The sequence below is a fragment of the Miscanthus floridulus genome, chromosome 7 (genome assembly GCF_019320115.1).
Source record: "Miscanthus floridulus cultivar M001 chromosome 7, ASM1932011v1, whole genome shotgun sequence".
Lineage (NCBI taxonomy): Eukaryota > Viridiplantae > Streptophyta > Magnoliopsida > Poales > Poaceae > Miscanthus > Miscanthus floridulus.
In genome coordinates, this window is record NC_089586.1 from 47,590,636 (window position 1) to 47,610,539 (window position 19,904).

The 19,904-nt window shown below is 44.1% G+C and overlaps 1 pseudogene; it reads left to right on the forward strand.

Annotated features, from left to right (window-relative positions):
- Positions 1-242: 242 nt before the first annotated feature.
- LOC136465470 (cytochrome b6-f complex iron-sulfur subunit, chloroplastic-like) lies at positions 243-6,062 on the forward strand (annotated as a pseudogene).
- Positions 6,063-19,904: the final 13,842 nt, after the last annotated feature.

Below are 19,904 nucleotides of genomic sequence, written 5' to 3' on the forward strand. Positions count from 1 at the left end.
AGCCGGTGATCATGGGCTAACATTACCTACTGAATGAATACCGATACACGCCGTGCTAGAAGCAAATCGAGCGCACGCGAGTGTGCCACAACCTTGATCGTGTGGTGCTCGCAGGCCCGTCCTTGCGCATCAACCAATCACCGGCCCCCTCCTTCTCCACCCGGCGCCCGGGGCAAAGATACACTCTGACCGAACACCAGCCGTCTTGCCCCAACCCCGACCGATCCTCTGCTGCTGTAGCCATGGCGACCTCCGCGGCGCTCTCCACCGCCGCCAACCCCACCCAGGTGAGACAGCAAACTTCCTTCTTCTACCATGGGGCGCTTTCCTCTCTTGGCCTTGACCCTTGTCTCATAAGTTTGGTCGAGGAGAAACAGAGTCTCTGTCCATGGCATTACTACTTACTAGCCGTTTAATCTTGCCCACCAAAGTTGCAGCTGAATCGAATAATATGGTTTATTTGCATGTATATGTATATGATGTCCATGCCTGCAATGGCAGCTCTGCCGGTCCCGCGCTACGCTGGGCAAGCCGGTGAAGGGGCTCGTTGGCCTGGGCATGGGCCGGGAGCGCTCCCAGCGGAGCATCACGTGCCCGACATGGAGAAGCGGAAGCTGATGAACCTCCTCCTCCACGGCGCCATCTCGCTGCCCACCGTCGGCATGGTCATCCCCTACGGCGCCTTCTTCATTCCCACGGGGTGAGTCGTGTCGTCTCACGTACCCATGCATCAATAGCTAGCTAGTAGCGGCTCACTGTCTATCGTACATGTTACCGGCCGGCCAGCCGGCCAGCAACTAATGATTAGTACCCCGGACCTGTTGATTTTGCACGCAGCTCCGGGAACACCGGCAGCGGGACCTACGCCGAGGACAAGCTAGGCAACGACTTCACGGTGGAGGAGTGGCTCAAGACGCACGGTCCCAATGACCGCACGCTCGCGCAAGGGCTCAAGGTCAGTCATGCATCCACCGCCATCACTAGTAGAGAACAGACCTTTGATCCTCGGCCAAAATGGGCTCTAGTCTCGGTATTTTTTACGCCCGGGACTAGAGATACCTTTAGTCCCGGTTGGTGGATCCAACCGGGACTAAAGGTCCCTCCCAACGGCTCCTGCGCCAGACAGAGTCCTGGTTGGAGCCACCAACCGGGACTAAAGGTAGACTTTTACTCCCGGTTGGTGGCTCCAACCGGGACTAAAGGTCTCTGCCACCTCTGTCTGGCGCAGGAGCCGTTGGGAGGGACCTTTAGTCTCGGTTGGAGCCACCAATCGGGACTAAAGGTCCCCCCTTTATATATCGGCCGTATCCTTCTTCCTCTCCGAGCCCGAGCTCAGCACATTTTGAAGCTCACTGCACTAGTGTTCTTGCTTCCTCCCTCCATTGTTCCTTCATCCATTCTTCGATTCCTCCATCGATTTCTTCGATTCCTCCATCGATTCTTCAGTTGTAAAGGTTACAAATCTCATACTCTCATTTTTCACCATTGTCTTATCTCATTTTGTTCACTATATATATATGGTTCTTTATTGTGGTTTTTTTCATTTGTAAGCAATTTGAGCTCAAAATCACTTCAAGCTTGCATATTTATATGAAGGAAGGTTAAAGTAGCTATTAAAAACTAGTAGTCACCGTTCATTTGTAGCATGCATAGCACACTTCATTGTTTAGTGATATAGAGAATTTTAGAGTTTTTTAATTTTATTTGTTTATAAAATGAGAAATTTATAGTGTATTAAAAATGAGTATAGGGACTAGTGCCTCCGACTGGTATGACAGATGCAATGCAAGGCCGTGCAATAGAAAGCAAATCCGTTCTCTTTTGACGATACGCCCGAACAGCCGGGCCTGACAGATTTGGTGGTTGAACGGGTCCGTCGGCCATTGCCGTGCGACTGTACGACAAAGAACGACATCGATCGACCATAGTATTTTATTGTCCGGAGTCCGGTCCGGGGTGCAATGCAACGCAATGACAATTGACAATGCGTTGCCAGGTCAAAATATGGTCATTTCTATGGACTCTGCGACTAAACATTTTATTTTAACTTTTTATGAAATGAAAAACTTAGAAAATAGTTAGAAAATTATAGAAAATCTGTACTAGTTGAACTTGCGGACCGTGTTTAGCTCGGCGAGCATGTTCTCTGCCGAGCGGTAACGGACATCAAGGAGGAGCTTTGATTCTACGAGGGAGAGCGGCAACGGTCGTGGAAGACCGTGTTCCCTTCCTCGTAGAATCGGAGCTCTTCCTTGACCAAGTACGGTGCCGTCCGGTGGAGAAATGCTCGTCGAGATGATCACGTAAGCAAGGTCAACTAGTACGGATGGTTATTTATTAAAACATATTTTTGAGCTATAAATCCTGCTGGCCGTCTTCTTCCTCCTCGAGCCCACCCGAGAGCTTAAGTTCAAATTTAAGCAGTGTTCTTGCTCTTTCTCCATCCATTCTTCGATTCCTCCATCGATTTCTTCGATTCCTCCGTCGATTCTTCGGTTCTAAAGGTTACCAACTTCATACTCTCATGTTTCATCATTGTCTTATCCCATTTTGTTCACTATATATATGGTTCTTTATTGTGGTTTTTTTCATTTGTAAGCAATTTGAGCTCAAAATCACTTCAAGCTTGCATATTTACATGAAGGAAGGTTAAAGTAGCTAGTTGAACTAGCGGACCGTGTTCATTTCGGCGAGCATGTTCTCTGTCGAGCAGTAACGGACGTCAAGGAGGAGCTTTGATTCTACGAGGGAGAGCGGCAACGGTCGTGGAAGACCCTGTTCCCTTCCTCGTAGAATCGGAGCTCTTCCGTGGCCAAGTACGGTACCGTCCGGTGGAGAAATGCTCGCCGAGATGATCACGTAAGCAAGGTCAACTAGTACTGATGGTTATTTATTCACACGTCCCGATATTATCGCAGTAGTCTGTCAATCACCGTACCGAAATATAGTATATATATAAATATAAACGATAATCGATTGTTATGTGTGTACACTCTCATTCTTCTGTTAATTTGCGGAAATATCATGTGAATTACTTACCTGCCGCAGTAAAAGACGAGAACACAATGACCATTAAAAATATCATTGTTTAGAGATATAGATAATTTTATAGTTTCTTAATTTTATTTGTTTATAAAATGAGAAATTTATAGTGTATTAAAAAATGAGTATAGAGAGTAGATGGCAACTGCTTCCGGGTCCAGATTCTATGACAAACTTAAAAAGAATCAAGAAGCAAGGAGAAACCCGGAGAAACCTTACTTCTTCGTAGCTCCAGATATTCTAAGAAAAAAGGTGGCTTCTTACCAGCAACAACAGCGGGAATCTCGTAAGCCGTCCAAATCAACGTTAACGGACTATGACCGCACTCTCACCAAGTCAATTGAGGCGGCACAGAAAAAGAAGCGGGCAGGGAAAGAAGTTGCACAACTCGGACAACAATCGCACCAATTAGTCCCCCCGCTAGTTGTTGGTAATGAATATGGTTCGAATTTAGGATTAATGCATCAGGCAAACATACCTCTGGATGTCGATTTGGATCACCTTGGTGAATTTATTGATGAGACTGGTCTCGACCTTTACCAGATGTTTGGTGATGGAAACATTGAGAGTGCGACAGAGGTTGATATTTGGAAGAAAACATTTGTACTGGGCCAGAGTCTATATAACCCTCAAGCCTTATGTGATCTGGGGACACAAATGTACCTGTTAAACAAGTGGTACATGCAGGCATCTACCGGTGGAGACTTCTGCGTTGGTGTCAGAATTAGAGACGAACATTGGTTCCGTGCGCGATGATGTTATGTATGTTAACTTTGTAGAATTTCATCAACTATGCCACCTGACCTCTCTGGACAAAGTTATCATTAGCTGCTATTGCCTGTAAGTAATAATTCTTTCAATCTATTATTAAGCTCATCATATGTGTGTATATGCATATAAATTATCCTAACAAGTACTATATATATGCAGATTTACAATGACAGAGCTCAGAAAGGAAGGCTGCAATGAAATTGGTTTTGTTGATCCCCATATAGTATTCAAAGACCCAGTTACTTTAAAGACTAATTAGAAGTCTGAGTCAGAGAGTAACCTCATGAACTTCTTAGTGAACCAACGCCACAAGAAGGATATACTCTTTCCCTACAACTTCAAGTGAGTGTTAATAATGTCGATCATCATTAATGGCTCATATGTTGATTCTAGTTAATTAATGAGTGTTATGCGTTATATCCTATAAACACATGCAGCAATCACTGGATATTGATGGACATCGATCTGGTGAAAAGTCACTTGATAATCTATGACTCGATGAGAAAACCACAACAAGACTACCAAGATATGATAGATATTATCCAGAGGTAATTTCGGTATCTCTAGCAACTATATATACACACAAACATGATGATTAACTATATCTGATGACGTGATAATTTTTTTATTGGGCAGTGTTTGAAAAACCTTTATTGAGAAGCAACACATGGAAAAATGCAAAGCGCCACTGAATGTAATCCCTTTGAAAGTAAGTCCCCTGAATCGCATCATCTTTATTAATTAAACATATAGCTTTCACCGGATCACCAGATTGGATGACAAATATTTTTCTCGTAAAGTGGTGTCTGAGACAGGAACAGGGGAACAACTACTGTGGTTACTATGTTTGCAAATTTATCAAAGTGGTCTCCCAAAGAACTCCTACAGAGAGACTCAAAGTACGTTAAAAATAAACTATATATTCATTTAATTATTATTATTGATTGTGTTACTATGTCTTTATATATATGTATGTATGTACATATATTAATTTATTTTCCTTCAATTCAAACATGTAGGCTCGATGGTTGGAGGAAAAGGTCATACGGCAAGACCAAATCAAAGCAATTCAAGAGTCTATAGCCGGATTTTTTAATGAGCAGGTCATCGATTCCAATGACGAGTTCTACTTCGACCCAACACTACCATGGAAGCCAAGTTAGAGGATGAGAGAAAACTTGTTATATCACAACAACTGTAATGCAATCTTTTATAATATATGCACATGAAATAATATAATGTAAAATACACATATGCATGCATGCATGTAAATATATATATGATGCATGCATATATATATATATATATATATATATATATATATATATATATATATATATATATATATATATATATATATATATATATATTCTATGCTTGAATTGTGTGATTTAATACGTTCATTGTGCTTGAATCGAAACATACTATACACGCGTATAAATGTATAATTAGCAGCGTACAATACGACTTCGAAAACCTATTTTGAAAAAAAAAACAAAAAAATAAAAAGAAAAGAAAAAGAAAAAAACCTTTAGTCCCGGTTCGTATTACCAATCGGGACTAAAGGGTGCCGGCCATCGTGACATGTCAGGAGGCACCTTTAGTCCCGGTTGATGTTACCCACCTCCCGGTTTCTGACCCAGGACTAAAGGACCCCCTTTAGTCCCGGATGCTTACTCCCGGGTGGAGAACCGGGACTAAGGGGGTTCTCTACCGGGAGTAAAGCTCTGTTCTCTACCGGTGCATCGTTGTCGTCGCCTGCAGGTAGGCATGCCTGTGGTGTTGTGTTGATGCTCACGGCCGGCGTGTTTGTGTGCGCCGCCGCCGCGCGCGCGTGCAGGGTGACCCCACGTACCTGGTGGTGGAGCAGGACAAGACGCTGGCCACCTACGGGATCAACGCCGTGTGCACTCACCTCGGTTGCGTCGTGCCGTGGAACGGCGCCGAGAACACGTTCATCTGCCCCTGCCATGGATCCCAGTACAACAACCAGGGCAAGGTGGTCCGTGGACCGGCGCCTCTGGTAAAAACAAACCCCACGCATTTAAATTCCTCTAACTGGATGATTGATCTTCCTTAATTGAAATGATTGTTGGGCTTCAACGAACTGATGGATCTGCTTGGCATTGCTCTTCTGTAAACAGTCGTTGGCCCTGATTCACGCCGACGTCGACGACGGCAAGGTCCTCTTCGTCCCGTGGGTGGAGACCGACTTCAGGACCGGCGAGGACCCGTGGTGGAGTGAATGAGGAGGATCCCACACCAGCGGGGCTCAGTGCTCACATATGAGCTATATATGCTTCCTATTCCAGTGATGAGCTCATTGGCTTGTGTTCTCCGAGGGCGTCGTTGCTACAAATTCACCTTGCCTCCAAATTATATATATGTACCCTTTTGAACAAGAACAGCTGTTTCTCATCTCTTCATATATAACATTTTGAACACTCTGAAATCTGCTGGAGTGGAACATGGACTCTCTCTGCCATCAGCTGATCAAGTGATCAGCAGGGCATCACCTCCTAAGCCTGGCATTCCTACACTCATTTCAATATGCCCGACGGCACAACCAGTATTTTCGATATATGTTACAAGTTCCTCATCTCCTGTCCCCCTTTTGGCAAATCAGTTTTTGTCCAATATAAACAATGCAACACTGACGGGCACATATAACTTTTTATATAGACACCTCCTGTTTCCAATAGAGGCGGACGATGTAACAAACTGTTTTTAACTAGGGCGGGGAGTACCGTAGCTCACGAACCGCACCTGAAAACTATTTTTTAGTGGTGGTTTCGTTAAGAAAACTGCCTCTAAAGACGTCTCCATTTTTAGGGATGGTCGCTATAAGAGAACTGCCTCTAAAAATAGGATTTTTAAGGTGATTGTCTAAACCGAACCACTTCTAGAAAAAAAAACAGATTTTTAGGGGCGATGTTGTTAAGAGAACCATGTCTGAAAATGATTAATAGGGGTCCTAAAAAGAACTCCTTATAAATACCCTTCTTCCTCCTTGTGACTATAGCAGGTCATGCGCGACTATAGCCGTTCATGTCAGTGCTGAGTTCACTTGTAGACGAGAAATTGCAAAAATAGAGGGGGGGGGGGGGGGGGGGGGGAGAGAGAGAGAGAGAGAGAGGAGGAGGTCTTGCCCTTAGAATCTTTGGAGTTGGGTTTAAAAGGTAAGTTTATGTCATCCCTAAAATCTTTTCAAAGTTTACTTTTACATTTCTTTCACTAATTTTTTTCTCATCTAGAGAGGCATGGTTGTTAAATTTTCTATCTTGTTAGCAATTTAGACCTATTTTCTACCCAACTAACTTGTATGTAGTAGGCTCATATCAATCTCTAGTTAGTTCGTCAATATTTCTCTTTCTCCATGAATACAAAAATTTTTTGGATCTGGATCTAATTTATGCCAAAATTGTAGTTCATTCTTTCACTAGTTATATATATGAATAATATTTTGATGCAATTTCGTTACAGAACATAGATGGACAGGTTATGAATGTTCTCGGAATGAAGGCATGAAGTCTCTTATATACATTACCTGAAAAAATTTATTGAAGCCGCTAAAAGCCACACCTTGCTTAAGAAGACAAAGGATATATATTGTCCTTACTATATATATTTTGGTACCGGTCCATTCCGGCTTACCATTCTAGTTTTTATTTATTTTATTTATTTATTATTTTACTGATTTTTTGCATATATAAATATTTTTCAATGTGAGAAATAACACCATAGACAAATATTACTCACGTATCCAAGAAAAGAAAAACACATGACATAGATGCTAGGCCGGCCTGCTAGTTTTTGTTGGGCCTTTGCCCTAGTCAATACAGGTACTTATCACTATATTCAATTCAATATGATTAATCTGCGGCCACACGTCCACCAAAAGACGGACACACGTCGCCGTCAACACCAGGCTTCGCCTACTGTTGAGCAAGATTACCTACTCGAGCATAAGAGAATAGGGTAAACTCAATTGAGTATTCATTTTATGTCTATAAACAATACATATCAAGGGGTATTTATAGAGGTCCTAACCTCCATTATTCCTATACAAACACTAAAATACCCCCGACTCAATTGAATCAACTCCCTCTTTCATTCAGGGGCAAACTGACCATTATATCTTCGATTGAAATCTAGGAGGGAACGGAACTCGTTATCAATGACAAGAACTTTCTTGCGCAACGCCCTCCATTTAGAGCCTACAAGCCATCGAGCCTGGCTGGAAATCTAAAGGATCACTGCTCGAGGCTGCAGACTGCTTCCAGGTAGCATACGAGCTCACAGAATTCTATTCAGGACTTCTCCGAGCAGCTTCTCGTGATTATTTGTTTTCCAAAGATGCGTGTGACCTTATTTTTTTTATTCGAATGGAGTTGAAAGAGACAGTTACATCAGCAGAGCATGAGGTGGAATGTGTGAGTTCAGCTGATCTCCATCGCAAGAATCGTCTTTGAGATCGATTGCCACAACAGCAAAGAGAACTATTGTGAGCGGTCTAAACTTCGACCCTTCTTTCTTCATTTTAAAAAAGGGGAGCAAAGCCTGTTCTTTGCTCCCTCAATTGATAGATCAGGGCCCCTCCTGCCGGCCTGAACGAAAGGCTCTTTTAGGAAGTAGTCCCGGGCTCAGCACCAACCAAGAGAACGTGGGGCTCTCTCCAATCATTCCGAAGAGCCGAGATCTTGTAAAGGAAAAATTAGCTAGCTCAACAGGTTTGTACCTAGGTGAATCAATTCAGTGAAGGAAGGGAGCCTAAACTTAAGGCTTTTGGAAGCGTTCTGGGCAGCCAACCCGGGAATATATATTGTGACTATGGGTAAAGCCCCAAATGTTGGGCTAATTATAGAAGGTTTGAGGGACGATTCCTATAAATTCTTGTAGGGTCTCTAGTTAGCCTAGAGGGAGGGTGAATAGGCCTGTTAAAACAAGACTTGAACAATTGTCAAATTCGATCCATGGCACTACCGCTCTGAGTCCGCGGCACTGCCGGGCTAGAACATCGGCACTACCGCACTTGCAGACAACTTCGAAGCACAATTCAAAAACTATGTATGAAAACTTAGATCGGAGAAATTACTGAGCTTCATGTAGGTATGAAGATCACAGATCGACAGCTAGTAGTGGTAGTAATGTCACACACAAGTAGATTGGCCATAAACCCTAGAAATCACCTCAACACAATATGAAATGCAAGTGAAGTAAATCAAGCACACGGTGACATGATGATTTATCCTATGGTTCAGGTCGCCACTAAGGCTTGCCTAAGTCCACGTTATTGAGGTTAGCCACCAAGACTTAGGGCTTTGCAACCCTTTCTCGTTCTCAAGCCAAGAAACTTAACTCTTGAGATGAGAGGTGAGTTTACTAGCTTTAAGAGATGGTTACAAACCCTCCCGGGCCTGCCACACAGGTTGACAAGCTCACTCCATGGGTGATGCTCTAGCCGGCTAGGAGCCAAGCTCCAAGAGTAACAAACACAACCGTCGGCCAAAACATGAACCAAGTGCTCTTTAGAGTTGAGGAATCAGTGGATCTGCTCTCTAATCGAGTTTGGGACCTTTTTCTCTCAAGGATTGATGGGTAAATCAAAGGAGAAAACTTAGGAGCTCAAGGTCACCAATGGAGAAGAGAGAGAATGAGCACAAGTCTGTTCCTATCGGTCTGAATGAGCTAGGCAAGCAAGAAGACCGTTGTGAGGGAAGGGAAGAGGTATAAATACCTCCCATGGTCCCAACGGTTAGATAAGTCACGGCAATGCCGCGCTACAGCATAGCCGTGCCTCTGGTGCGGCACTGCCGCACTGAGCTAGACAGCAAAGGTGCAAGGAGGTTAAGAGCTGGCTATCTTGGCTAAGCTTTGAGGATGCTTTTGTGTAAGATTGAGCACTTGATTTCACATGTTGACTTAAGCATTGTGTCCCCCTTTATAGTACGGCTTTTCCTATACTCAAATTCAAAAAAAAACTTCCTTTTGAGCTTGATGCCTTTACCTTTTGTAATTGGGGGCTTCTCCATAATATGCAACATCCTCTTTTATTATTCTCCTGCTTGTCATCTCTATAAATCTCATTAGTTCTCTAATTGCGTAGTCATTATCACCAAAACCCACAATTAGGGCTTGATTGCACTTACAATCTACCTCTTTTTGGTGATTGATGAGAACCTAATTAGAGCTTACAAAATATATGTCATATAACTGAGATTTTTTGAACAATGGGTGTAGGGACTCCCCCTAAATATGTGAATTGAAAGTTGAATTCTCAAATTGGCATTTAGAGGCCAAAATTCACACTTTAGTCAAAGTGATGGGGCTCCCCCTACATCCATGCTCCTATGGGGTGCTGCACACAGTGTCATGTATATGAACGTGATGCAAATGACAGTTTATGCACACAACAGTTTGCTGAAATAGCAGGCTGCGGCACTAGCACTCATCAGCCGCAGCACTGCCGCAAAGCGGCACTGTCGGGCTTTGAGTGCGGCACTGACTACAACAGCACATGTTTAAACAAAGCACCACACAACAGTTTATTTAAAGTAGATCAACAATCTAGCATGGATAAATGACAAGCTACAACACACAACGATACATGTCCATATCCGATACAATTAGAGTACTTAGGTAGCATTATTACAATAAAATAGAGTTTTGATTGACCCTAAAACTTACACCTAACCAACTACTCTCATCGAATATGACATGAAGCTCCAGCTACAGCAACCACCATGTCGTTGAAAAGAATTGATCCCTCTAATTTCTCCCCCTTTGGCATTAAGCACCAAAAAGAGAAGAAAAGTAGAGAGAAGCCAACCACTCACTCCTCATCATCTTTCTTGGATGTTCTCCCAATCAACACCATCACCACCACCAGCACGATCACCACCTGCAGCTTAATCATCATCGTCGTCGGAAGACACCATCGCCCTCCCTTGGTGATGGGTGGTTGAAGTGTGGTGGGTGTGGCGCACAGAGCGCAAGGTCGACCCTAAGGTCATCTAGTAGTCGAAGTCCTCGGTCTCATCCTCATCCTCATCCTCATCCTCCGAATCTGAAAGACTAGGCAAGTCATAGTGTGGAGGTGGTAGCGGTGGATGAAGAGGTGAAAGATTCGTAGCCACACGCATCTCACGCTACTCCATCTGAGTCTCATAGGCCCTCTCAGCTGCATAGGTGCACTTTCCAAATAGTGCCTTGATCCTTTGTACCGTCTTGTTCTTCTTCTTTCTTCCACTTTGAGAAGATTCAGGCACATCGGAGGGAGAGGCAATGGTCTCACTAGCCTTGGCATGTCTAGCCTTCTTAATCTTGTATTGCTCATGCAATCCATCCTTGACAAACCTATAACCGGTGACTCTCAATCACAAACATCAAGTAGGGAGCATAGGGCAGCCCCTTCCTTGCATCATCCATTGCCACTCAAATCTCCTGCCACATGAAGCGAGGAACATTAAACTTGTCTCCACCTGTAGCAAATCTAGCAAGCATATTCCTCATGTATCCATTAAGATCAGATGCGGCTCCATCCTTAGGATTGATGGTGTGCCTGATCAAGTTGTTGAGGATATAAAAGAAGCTTTTCAGGCCCTTTACTTTCCCATCTGCAGCTCACCATCAAGATACATGAATGCAATCTCTCTAACCTCAGCCCTCCACTCATCATGAATATAGGAGAACCCATGGTGCTCCTCATGAAAACCACAGATATGGCTGAAAGTGGTGAGGTCAACATGGTAGTGCCAACCCTCTGTCATCCAGTGTATCTCATCGGTGTCATACTTATAGAAGTAGGTGGCATGGAATTGAGCTAGCACCTCTATGTTCCAATAGTACCTGAAAGCCATGATATCTATCAATCCAAAGTTCTCACAAGCCTAAATTGCCCTGTTGAAGTCAGGGTCATTCTTCTCCCTCAACTCCTCCCAATCAATGTACTATGTCGGGCCCCCTAACTTAGGGTCCTCTGTGCATCATGTATCAGTCCCTGGATCAGTAGTTGATACGCACAATTCAAACAAGATTGATATAAAAAACCAAACTTTTATTACTAATGGGGAAAACACATTACATGGTTCGGGTTTACATAGCTTGAGCCACTAGCCTTCTATCATATATCAGAGTTCTAAGATAGTGGTCCTATGTCAAAGTGGTTCCATTCCTTTAGGCAACTTGGAGTGCGGACATAACCCTAGACTTATTCCTTAAGCATATTCCTATATCCCAATCATCGTGGTCCTAGCGTAGCTCTCTCGTATGGCTCTGTCTTCGAATATACTCTGAGTATCCTATCCTTGTGTAGCTCTAGAAGTTCTATCCAGGTGTATGCTCCTATAGCTATGCACCTAAAAGCATAGAATGGAGGGGGGTTGAATACATAAAGTACTCAACAAGCCCTAAAGTTTGGGTGGAGGTGAGGTGGAAGGGAAGGGCTATATGATGGGGGTGGATTATGGTGGTGGAGGTGGAAGTAGTAGGGTGAATTAGTTATAATTATAGGTTGGAATCTGGTAGAGTAATACCATTTTCACCAGTTCCTATTATTCATTATAATTACCAATTTAGTAAAATAAGTCTCACCAGATCATCACAGTTGTAGAAGTCTAATCATAGTATCCCATCCTAGTATTTGCCCATTCGAAGGTCGTGGCTATTTGAATAGATTTAGTAAAACTCAGCAGAGGTGTACAAATTTCCCCACAAGATAGACATAGTCCAACACCATCGTCATGGCTTAGACATGTCTAACGAGATCTCGTACCCACTTGGGAGCTATCCTAGATTTTTCATATAACTCTACCACGGCTTCTCAGGGGTTGGAAACACAAAAAACCAGGATGGTACCTAATCATCCCAATGTGATGATACCAAATCATCACAAAAGAAAAACATGGCTCGAACCCGACCAAGAAAAGCAAGGGCTCGAACGTGGTCAAAAAACCAAAGCTTAACATGGAAGATCACATAGCATCCACTCCAAACGGACCACGGAAGAAAACCTATCCCCCGTGTCGGCTCCTGATATTCCGCTGCCTACACCGGCCTCCTAGTAGAAATTATACTTCTATCTAATGGGGTGTGAGATCAAGTCTACCCATATAGACATGTGGCTATACGTAATATCTCACTAGGTGAGAGGGACTATGAACTAGTTCTTATATGACCAAGGCGAGTATCTCCCACAGGAATCCTCTCTAGGCATTCCTTCAAAGGCAATTTACCTCCATAAATTACCCCCACTTGCCCCATGTCGGGGTTTAGTCCAATTTTACCATTCAAGTTCCATAGTTATTATTCTCAAGTTCATAATACTCTTATCATACAAAAGTTCACAAAAAGTTATTATTCTCTAGACATGTGGCTTGCACTAGTCAACAAAAGAAGCTCAAAAGTTTAAAAGAAAGGCTAGATAGTTCACAAAAAGCATACAAAACCTTGCTTGAACAATATGAGAACTTTGCTAATCTCAATGTTGAACTATCTACTAAAATTGAGAGACTTGAGACTAGTGCAACAACAAATGCATGCACAATCAATGATGAGCAACTTTTAAAGAAAAATGAAAAATTAAAAGAAAAGTTAGCTAGCTCACAAGAAGCATATAATAGTTTGCTTGCTAAAATGGAAACCATGTGCAAACATTGTGATGAGCTAACTAACAAAGTTGCTAATCTTGAAGCCGTTAGCACAAACCCCACCAGGGCATCTAAAAAGAAAAGTTCTATCTTTAACATGTCTAAAAAGGATGTCTCTACTTCTTGTAATGATTTATGTTTAGACTCACCTTTGTGCAACCAAGTTTGTGTTGAGAAAGTTATTGTAGATACATGCACACAAGAGGTTGCAAAGGAGAATGAGCAACTCAAGCAAGAAGTAGCTCGCCTCACCAAGGACTTGACTCAAGTGAAAGGCAAGGCGAAGCAAATCCAACTTCATCAAGATAACACCGTCAAGGGAGTGAAGAAGCTTGATGAAGGACAAACCGTGGTTTGTTACATATGCCACAAGGAAGATCACAAGTCCTATGAGTGCAAGGTGAAGAATGGGGGAGGAGCAAAGAAGAAGGAGAAAAAGCAAACAAGCAAGCTCTCCAACACCTACACCAACAAGGTGGACAAGAAGGCCTCCACACCTTATCTCTTGAAGAAGAAGAAAAATGACAAGGTGGTGGCCATCAAGGTGAACAAGCAAGCCAACAATAGGGTCAAACGCTTTTGGGTGCCAAAGGAAATCATTTCCAACATGAAGAGCACCAAGAAGGTTTAGATCCCGAAAGAGAAGTGAGAAGTCCATCGGACTTCGGGGAATTTGGAGACTTGGCAAAGTTTGGGTGCATTTCATGGGGTGCATCATGATGGACAAAGTCATTGCCAAGTAGGTTAGTGAATACTATGGACCCAAATTCCCCTTCTCATGTTAGGTAACTAGATATCATTACTTTCAAATAGTATTCATTTCAATTGGTTTTGTTTTTCAATTGATATACTATTAAAGCATCTAGTTATCTTTCATGCCTATGTTTGCATTTGCATGCTTAAATCTTTTGTCATGCATTCAATGGGTATATCATATGGTAGGCTTGCTCGGTTTCATTATCAACCCTTGGAGCAAACCTACATGGTTTAAAATTGTTTAGGAGCACGGCACATAGCTTGTTTTACAATTATTTATCTAATATGTGCCAAAGTCCAAATTGTAGATAATCTCTCAAAAAATGTGCACAAATTTTACAAGTATTCAACACTTGTGTGCACAAATTTAGAGGGAGCTTAATCTACAAGTTGGATGCTTTGAGACTAACACCTTTTCAAGCTTATCTTGTGTAGTAGTCTCATTGCAAGGAAAATGGAGTCCCCGGAGGAAAGCATTATACTTCAATTGATAGAAATCAAATTGATTTTCACATGTGGTATTTCTAAACCGATATCACCATGTTGATCTCACTTTGATATTTATTTGCTTTCTCCATACATTATATAGATTAACCTCTCTTGTGCAATGAATTGCTAATTATGCATATACTTTGCGTTTTATCATATGTATGCATAAATTTAGGGGGGGCTTAGTCTATATAATGTGATAGTCAAGTTTTGTGACCTATTCCAGGCTAATCAAATCCTTCATTTGGTTCACAAAGTTTGACCCTTCCTTGTGCTACTAATGTATTCCTTTTGGGTGTTTGATGCCAAAGGGGGAGAATTTGAAGGACCAAAGACAAGCATTTAGTTACAAGTAGTAATGGTCCGAGAAAGGGAGGAAAGTGAATTATGGGTTAGTCTAAGTAATGGGAGAATTTTTTTAGAAAGCTAGGCTTTAATCCATAATATCACATGGGGACATTTGCAAGGGCAAGATAAGGTTGCATATAGTATCTTATATATAGTATCTTTTAGCATCACATAATCTTGTCCCTTGCATTGCATCCTAGCAATTAGATAGTTTTTCAATTTCAAAAATTTTATTATTTGCTTGCTTTGGTCGTGTTGTCATCAATCACCAAAAATGGGGAGATTGTAAGGAAAATGGACCCTAGGCCCATTTACTTTGGATTTTGGTGTTTGATGACTAACACAACCAAATTGGACTAATGAATTTGTAAGTGTTATGTTTTGTAGTTCAATAGGGTGCAAGACATGACTTGGACAAAGGCAACGTGATGATCTGATGATCAACATCATAAGCAAGACCTTAGGAGCACAAGAAAAGACACAAGATATCAAGCAAAGTCCAAGCACGAAGATAGGAACCAAGCCGGACGCAAGATCGTAAAGAAACGAGCTCACAGAGGGCACAGGACGCTGCACAGGATGCTCCGATGCACAGGACGCTGCACCGGATGCTGCACAGGACGCTGCACAGGACGCTCCGATGCACAGGACGCTGCACTGGACGCTGCACAGGACGCTGCACAGGATGCTCCGATCAAGCAACAGCAGCGACCGGACGCTGCACAGGACGCTGCACAGGACGCTCCGATGCACAGGACGCTGCACAGGACGCTGAGTGCCAGAGTCCGATCAACATCAGTAAGGTTCCAGAGAGCCGTTTTCGTGAGCGGACACGTCCGGTCAGTACTGACAGGACGCTGGTCAGAGTCCAGTCAGTAGCAGAAAAGCGAGATTTTGTCCCCAACGGCTACTTTCTTAGTGGGGCTTATATATAGACCCCCCAACCGGTCATTTGGTGTGTGTGGAGCTGAGGAAAAATTCCAAGGGTGTTGATACACCATTTTAGTGATCTCCACATGCATAGTGCTTAGTGTTTTATTAGGTGATTAGCATAAGTGATTTGCGAAGTGCTTAGGTTGATTAGACCACCGCTTATGCGCTCGCTCTAGGTTGATGCCTAGTGTTTAGTGAGGTTTGCATACCTCTTGCCACCCCGTGCTTGCGAGCACAAGTGTTGTACATCGGAGGGGCTTGAAGTCTTGCGAGATCACACCAACCGCGTTTGTGGTTTGGCCGCCACCATGTACCGGAGGGAACAAGGCCCGCGACGTTTTGGCTAGAAGCTTGATAGTGAAGACGGCGGGGAGCATCCGAGAGAGGCTTGCTGAGAGGCACATCAGAGACCCACTTGCACGTGGGGAAGGCCCGAGGCTATCCACGGAGGTACCCGACCGGGAACTTGGCCCTTGTGAGGGATTCCTTGCGAGGGGCTCCAACGAGGACTAGGGGTAAGCTTACGCGCTTCTCGATACCTCGGTAAAAATACCGGAGTCGTCGACAGGAGTTTGCATATCTCTACCTTGCTCTTTAGCTTCCGCATTTACATTGATTACTTTACTACATTTGCGGTAGAGATAGCAACACACTAGCAAAACCATAGTTGCACATCTAGATAGCTTATATATTGCATAGGTTTTGCTAGGGTTAGAAAAAGAGGCCATAGTTTAGAGTTAAAATTTTAAGTTGCCTAATTCACCCTCCTCTTAGGTGTCACGGTCCCTTCACACATTATTAGGGTTCACTATTATGTGAACCTGAAAGAGAAAGCCTAACCAAGTCATCATAGATGACTTGTCTGGCCTCTACAGGTTGACCAGGGTTAGGGGCACATATGCATATGCATATATATGTGCCTAGGGTTAAGTTTGTGGGCTAGGTTATGGCTAGGGTTAGTGGCATATAAACATGTGCATATGTATATACCCATGATTAATTTGAATTGGGTAACTAGGTTGCTAGGACTAGCCATACATACCCAGGTATCGGGCATAACCGTGTATGTATATACATCTACCCATTTTAGGTGATTAGGTACGGATATATTTGGGTATGTGTCATGGTGTACACATACGCGAATATATATGGGGTTAACTACTGCTACGGCGATGGCTACTACTTAACTAGTATTTATTTAAATATAGAAAAGGGGAAAACAATCAATACTAGAATTTAAATGGGCACCAAAAATTGGGGTAAATGGTATGATTATATAGGGCTTGAATTTAGAGGAATTTTGGTGGTGGAATCAACTAATTTGGAGCTAGAATGATGAAGATATGATTTATTGAAGATTTAACATAAAATAATATGTGGAATATGACTTTGGGAAATATTTCTGGATAGTGGAACAATGAAAATAGGATGTAAATGCTTGGGTAGAGTCTAGGGTGTACCTCGTTTATTTAGAAAATTTCTGGGAATTTTTCTATGCATGGAGAGTGTTTTTTCACTCTTCCATGTACACTGCTCGTTATGTACCTAGCGTTTTCCTACCGGCTGACGCGTGGGCTAGCGCGGGCGGGGTCAGTCGCTGGTACTGTGCAGTGCATCGGGTCTTGCACTGTGATGTGGACTACTCTCCCTCTCTCTAGGTCTATGTGCACTAGGTCCAAGAAGGGAGGGGAGGATGTTACGGTGACTGTCACGTGGGAATACCTCCTCCTTCCACTTAATGGCGCAGACGCCGTTTTGGCTCGGGCCCATGGGACAGATGGAGAGAGAGAATGGAGAAGAACGACGGTGAGACGGAAGCGGCAGCGTGGCGGCGGAATAGAGAAGTGGCTCGGTGCTCGCCAGAGTAGGGCACGCCGGCGGCGATGGTGCTCGGAGGTCGACTCCACTCGGTGGTCGATGCTTGTAACAAGGTCCTACAACGATTGGGGGAGTTTCCAATGGTCGTAGGCACCTATAGTGGCGACGATGGCTCGCTGGAGCAGCTGTGGCGGTGTAGCGATGGCGTTTCCGCTCGGTCGACTCGATCCAGTGCGGAAAGAGGGGCGTGGCATGGTCATGGTGTTCCTACGAGTGCGTAGAGGTTGTCAGCCGGAAATGTTCCGGCCAAGAAACTCTCAACCTCACGTACTGAGAATACAAGCACGATGAACACAGGGTATTTTTGGTGCTGTGCAAACTGCAGTAGCTTTTCTGTTTATGCTCCTCTATTATTTGTATCTAATTACAGAGAAGACTTCAACGGAAAGAAAATGGTGGCCGGGCTTTGCTCGCACCAACCGACATTCGTGGCCATGAACTGCACTACTGCATGTGCCATCCCACACGCCCAGTCCACGCCACGATCCTACAGAATCGGTACAAAGACACGCTCGGGAGGAAAGAATCCAAAGCCGAGCTCTATGCTAACAGAACGCTAACTGAACTTAACTGAAAATGAAAGCAAAACGAACTGAACTCAGACTTACAGTTAAGACTCACATTTCACCCCCTAAGTCTGAAGTTCCTTGCCGACGTTAACGACACCAAGCTAAACACGTAGCTCACAGAAACGATCTCGTGCTAGCGGCTTGGTCAGTATGTCGGCGAGCTGCTCTTTAGTGCGGACGTGCTCAACATCCATCCTCCCATCACCAATGCATTCGCGGATAAAATGATATCGAACATCTATATGCTTACTTCGATCATGGTAGACAGGATTCTTACTGAGAGCAATGGCAGATTGACTGTCCATCTTCAACAGGAAGGCAGCACGCTCTTCACTCTTCAATTCTGACAGAAGCTGCGCCAACCAAATTCCTTGACAAGCTGCCGTCGTCCCTGCTATATACTCTGCTTCACAGGAGGAGAGGGCGACAACTTTCTGCTTCTGGGACTGCCAAGTTACTGGGCACGATCCAAGAAAGAACAAAACACCTGTGGTGCTCTTCCTTGAATCAATGTCTCCTCCCATGTCAGCATCACTGTAATCGAGCAGCTTCACATCTGCTCCAGTACGTCTGTAATAACAGCCATAATCCAGTGTACCTGAGATGTAGCGCAGAATTTTCTTCACTGCATTGAGGTGCTCAGTTGTTGGAGTCTCCATGAATCTACTGACATAACCCACGGCGAAAGCTATATCAGGCCGTGTGTGCACAAAGTATCGCAGGCATCCAACAATCCCACGGTACTCAGTGGCATTCACCATCGGAGCCGTGCTGTTCTTAGACAACTTCAGCCGTGGCTCCATCGGGGTGTGACAGGGGTTACAACCTGCCATCCCTGCATGCTCCAGTATCTTCCGTGCATACGCTGCCTGTGAGAGCTTGATGCCCCCTGCTCCCTGCTGCACTTCAATGCCTAAGTAGAAAGAAAGCAGACCAAGATCGCTCATTTTGAACCTGGAACTCATCTGCTTCTTGAACTTGGCAATCTCGTCGGCGTTGTCCCCGGTGATGACGAGGTCGTCGACGTACATGCCCACTAGCAGATGCGATGAGCCCATGCCACGGGCATACACTGCATGTTCTGACACGCTGTGCTCAAAACCGAGGGCCACCAACGTCTCGTCGAGCTTTGCATTCCATGCGCGCAGAGCCTGCCGAAGTCCATAGAGCGCCTTGTGGAGGCGCAGCACCTTGTTCTCCTCTCCGGCGACGGCAAAGCCAGGAGGCTGCTTGACGTAGACTTCCTCCGTCAGCACGCCATTCAAGAACGCAGACTTCACGTCCATGTGATGCACTGACCACCCCTCCTGAGCGGCCAGAGCAAGCAGCAGACGCACAGATTCTATCCGTGCCACAGGCGCGAACACCTCTTCAAAGTCCACGCCCTGCTGTTGAACATATCCTTTCGCAACAAGGCGGGCTTTGTGCTTGACAACCTCGCCGGCGCTGTTCTTCTTCAGCTTATATACCC